Source organism: Palaemon carinicauda, chromosome 39, assembly GCF_036898095.1.
Source record: "Palaemon carinicauda isolate YSFRI2023 chromosome 39, ASM3689809v2, whole genome shotgun sequence".
Classification (NCBI taxonomy): domain Eukaryota; kingdom Metazoa; phylum Arthropoda; class Malacostraca; order Decapoda; family Palaemonidae; genus Palaemon; species Palaemon carinicauda.
In genome coordinates this window covers 5,948,974-5,954,765 of record NC_090763.1, presented here as the reverse complement: position 1 = coordinate 5,954,765, position 5,792 = coordinate 5,948,974, and positions in this window count along the sequence as shown.

Below are 5,792 nucleotides of genomic sequence, written 5' to 3'. Positions count from 1 at the left end.
GATCCCTAAATCCCTAAGGTGAATGAAAATCCCCGAGTTTTCATACCCATATCTAACAGATCTTTTGTGTTCGGATAATCTTTGAGATAGCGAACGGCCAGTTTGCCAACGTACACTTTTTCACAATCCCTACATGGTACTTTGTAAACGCCGGATTCTATCTCTCTTTTATTTTGATAAACATTAATAAGGGCGCTTCCTATGGTCTTTGGATATGAAAAAACAAAGGGGTTCTCAGTTTTGATATGATTTGTTATATTTTTAATACCTTCTATATATGGGAGTTTTATCTTATTTTTAAAATCTCTTTGGTTAGTAACATCATGATCTTTATAATATATCGTGTTGGCTTTGTTGATGGCCCTTTCCTATGACATACGTCGGGTAGAATAGCTGGGCGAGTTGTTTACGGATGATTTCAAATTCTTTATTTAGGTAGGCTGGGGAACAGATTCTCAAACCTCTAAGAAATAGATTGCAAGCTACTCAATTTTTACAGAAATGTCGTGATAACTAAAGAAATGAATGTAGGAATAGAGAAAGTTGGTTTTCTATACACAGTGAAATTATACCCCGTCGATTCCCTTATAATTAGTATGTCCAAAAAAGCTAATTTTCCATCTTTTTCCCATTCAGTTTTAAATTTTATGCTAGGGACTAGGGAATTTAGATTATCGAAAATATATTGAAATCTCCCCAGCTATCATCCAATATGTGAAAATGTCCATCAACATAGCGTTGCCAAACCATGTTCGTAGGTTTAATTGTTGTTAAAATTTCTGTTTCAAAGTATTCCATGTAGAGGTTAGCTAAAATTGGAGATAACGGGCTGCCCATACTACAACCAAATTTCTGTTGTAAAAATTTCCATTGAAAGAGAAAACGTTATTTGACACGCTTAGTTTAATTAGCTTAATTGTTTTTTTCAATTAAGCTAATTAAACTAAGCGTGTCAAATAACGTTTTCTCTTTCAATGGAAATTTTTACAAACAGAAATTTGGTTGTAGTATGGGCAGCCCGTTATCTCCAATTTTAGCTAACCTCTACATGGAATACTTTGAAACAGAAATTTTAACAACAATTAAACCTACGAACATGGTTTGGCAACGCTATGTTGATGACATTTTCACATATTTGGGATGATAGCTGGGGAGATTTCAATATATTTTTCGATAATCTAAATTCCCTAGTCCTAGCATAAAATTTAAAACTGAATGGGAAAAGATGGAAAATTAGCTTTTTTGGACAATACTAATTATAAGGGAATCGACGGGGTATAATTTCACTGTGTATAGAAAACCAACTTTCTCTATTTCCTACATTCATTTCTTTAGATATCACGACATTTCTGTAAAAATTGGAGTAGCTTGCAATCTATTTCTTAGAGGTTTGAGAATCTGTTCCCCAGCCTACCTAAATAAAGAATTTGAAATCATCCGTAAACAACTCGCCCAGCTATTCTACCCGACGTATGTCATAGGAAAGGCCATCAACAAAGCCAACACGATATATTATAAAGATCATGATGTTACTAACCAAAGAGATTTTAAAATAAGATAAAACTCCCATATATAGAAGGTATTAAAAATATAACAAATCATATCAAAACTGAGAACCCCTTTGTTTTTTCATATCCAAAGACCATAGGAAGCGCCCTTATTAATGTTTATCAAAATAAAAGAGAGATAGAATCCGGCGTTTACAAAGTACCATGTAGGGATTGTGAAAAAGTGTACGTTGGGCAAACTGGCCGTTCGCTATCTCAAAGATATCCGAACACAAAAGATCTGTTAGATATGGGTTATGAAAACTCGGGGATTATCATTCACCTTAGGGATTTAGGGCACCAGATTAACTGGAGTGAGTCGTCTTTGCTTTTAAGAGTACCTGTCCGTACAGAAGGAAAATCCTGGAATCAGCCATCATAAATCAATCAAACACAATGAACCTATGTGGGGGCCAATGGAAAGCTGACACAGTGGACAATACTCTTCTCAACCCTATCATTAAGAAGATAATCCACGGAGACCGACCACCAGACATGCATCAGAGGTCAAGACTTCCTCCAAGCGGCTCAACAATAGAACACGCACCTGAATGTAATTAAATTTGGCTAATCCTTCCAGCAATTATAACAACTATAGAACAATTGAACACACCCTTTTGCTTTCATATATAAACCGTCCTCTCCACTGTAATTCTCACTTTTACCTTACATCCTGAAGAGGGTCGATGTTTATTGACCGAAATATAGTGTGATTTATTCATATTTCCTGTGTTTCTTTATGGGCCTTTTTTGAAAAAACATGTTAAACTGTTCGATTACAGTTATAAATAATACATATATATATATATATATATATATATACACATATATCATATATAAGGGTATATATATATGCATATATATATATATATATATATGTGTGTGTGTGTGTGTGTGTGTGCGTACATATTATTATTATTATTATATTACTATCCAAGCTACAACCCTAGTTGAAAAGCAAGATGCTATAAGCCCAGGGGCTCCAACAGGAAAAATAACCCAGTGAGGAAAGGAAATAAGGAAATAAATAAATGAAGAGAACAAATTAACAATAAATCGTTCTAAAAAAAAGTAACAACGTCAAAACAGACATGTCACATATAAATTATAAACAGCATCAAAAACAAATATGTCATAAATAAACTATAAAAAGACTCATGTCCGCCTGGTCAACAAAAAAGCATTTGCTCCAACTTTGAACTTTTGAAGTTCTACTGATTCAACTACCCGATTAGGAAGATCATTCCACAACTTGGTAACAGCTGGAATAAAACTTCTAGAGTACTGCGTAGTATTGAGCCTCATGATGGAGAAGGCCTGGCTATTAGAATTAACTGCCTGCCTAGTATTACGAACAGGATAGAATTGTCCAGGGAGATCTGAATGTAAAGGATGGTCAGAGTTATGAAAAATCTTATGCAACATGCATAATGAACTAATTGAACGACGGTGCCAGAGATTAATATCTAGATCAAGAATAAGAAATTTATAGACCGTAAGTTTCTGTCCAACAAATTAAGATGAGAGTCAGCAGCTGAAGACCAGACAGGAGAACAATACTCAAAACAAGGTAGAATGAAAGAATTAAAACACTTCTTCAGAATAGATTGATCACCGAAAATCTTGAAAGACTTTCTCAATAAGCCTATTTTTTGTGCAATTGAAGAAGACACAGACCTTATATGTTTCTCAAAAGTAAATTTGCTGTCGAGAATCACACCTAAAATTTTGAAAGAGTCATACAAATTTAAAGAAACATTATCAATACTGAGATCCGGATGTTGAGGAGCCACCGCCCTTGACCTACTTACAATCATACTTTGAGTTTTGTTAGGATTCAACTTCATACCCCATAATTTGCACCATACACTAATTCTAGCTAAATCTCTACTAAGTGATTCACCACCCCAGATCTACATTCAGGGGATGGAATTGATGCAAAGAGAGTAGCATCATCTGCATATGCAACAAGCTTGTTTTCTAGGCCAAACCACATGTCATGTGTATATAGTATGAAAAGTAATGGGCCAAGAACACTACCCTATGGAACACCGGATATCACATTCCTATAATCACTATGGTGCTCATCAACAACAACTCTTTGAGATCTATTACTTAAAAATCAATAATAATGCTAAGAAACGACCACCCACTCATGATTAACATGGTCAAAGGCAGCACTAAAATCAAGGCCAATCATACGAACATCCTGACCACAATCAAGGGATTTCTGTACAGCATTGGAGATTGTAAGAAGGGCATCACATGCTCCAAGGCCTTTACGAAAACCAAATTGCAAACTAGGGAGTAGATGATTATCTTCAGCAAACCTATTAAGACGTTTTGCCAGAAGACGTTAAAAAAATTAGATAATATGAGAGTTATGGAAATTGGGCGGTAATCAGTGGGACATTGAGCTACCACAAACACACTTACATAGAGGAGTAACATTACCAATTCTCCAACAAGTGCTAGAAGCTCCTCTTCTTGCTAACTTGCGCAAAATAACAGATAACTTTAGAGCTAAGAAATCTGCTGTCTTTATAAAAAACAAAGGAAAAATACCATTTGGGTCTACACCTCCATAAGCATCAAGGCCACCAACAGAGCTTTAATCTCACGAGATCGAAAAGCTAAACTAGTTAGTTTAGCCTCAGGAAAACAGGAATGAGGAAGTTCAAGTTTTTCATTACTCTGTTTACTGTCAAAAACATCAGCCAAAAGGGTTGCCTTTTCCTTGGACAGTGAGTGACTGAGCCATCTGGTTTAAGTAAAGGAGGAACTGTTGCATCTACACCAAAGAGTGCAGATTTATGGGTAGACCACCATTTATGTTCCTGAGTTGTACCAGAAAGTGTTTCTTTATAGTTAAATTGTACTCCTTTTCAGTTGAGGCATAAACTCTCTGAGCAAAAGCTCGAAGCTGAGTATAGTTGTTCCAGGTCAAATCTGATCTGTTACCCTTCCAAGGTGATAGGCCTCCTGCTTCTCCAAAAAAGCACGTCTGCAATCATCATTGAACCACGGTTTGTCCTTCACTCGGTACCTTAGCACACGAGAAGGGATACGCCTATTAATTATGTTGACTAGGATTCTCATTCAAAGGGACAACAGGATCTACACTATTATATAATTGTGACCAATTCAAGCAAAAAAGATCATGCAAAATCCCATTCCAGTCTGCTTGGGATTTCATATAAATTTTACAAGAATATGATATATCAGGGACCGGCTGCTCAGTCTTCACTAATAATGAAATCAAGGCATGATCAGATGTCCCGACTGGAGAACCAACCTTACTAGTTATAACGCCAGGGGAGGTCAGGTGTATACAAGGTCCAAGCAATTACCAGACCTGTGAGTAGCTTCATTTATGATTTGCTCACAGCCAGATTCAGCATTAAAATCACCACCAAAGACAAAAGAAGCCTTTCTATCATCTTGTATCTTAGTCATAATGGTAATGAAGACAATCGAAGATAGAATCATCCATGTCTGGATTCCGGTAGATCGAACACAAATAAAAGTTATTATGCTGCCACAAACTTTTATTACCGGAATCTCATGACATCCACATTGATAGCAGGACTTATGAGAAGCAGGGTACTCGGTCCTAATATACACCGCCATTCCCCTGCCCTAGGGATGGCATCACGTTTCAACATTATTGGCTTCTTAAAACCATGTTATAAGGAGCTCAGATGAGTGCCTCATATTAGAAGTTTTCTGAGCACAAAAGAATATCATACTGTCTGGACGCAACTGTAAGGTCTTGGATATTTGCATGAAGACCACGAATATGGCAATACAGAAGACGACATTGACGAAATCTAGGACGTACTAGTCCCGTATTTCGCTCAATGTCTTCAGACAGCATAAGAATTATTAGAAATAAAAAAGAGACATCATACTTAAAAACTAGATTAACAAGAATTATAACAAAAACAATATGTACAAAATTATAAATAAAATGATTGATGATTACCCCATAGACTATAGTAAAAAGTCGGAAAAACTGGTCAACATGGAGGAGCCGATACACCATGCAAGGCTAAATACCCTCCAGGATAGCCATTTCAACTGAAGGGAGGACAGTAAGGATGGTTTTGAGAAGCAAAATGGGTCAAAAAAAGGAAAAGACAACCTCTTGATAAACCACCAGGCATCCATGGCCCTTCTATTAAGCCTGCCCAACACACCATTTCAAAAAAACAAGAGGAAGAAAAAAAATAATAAGATAGAATA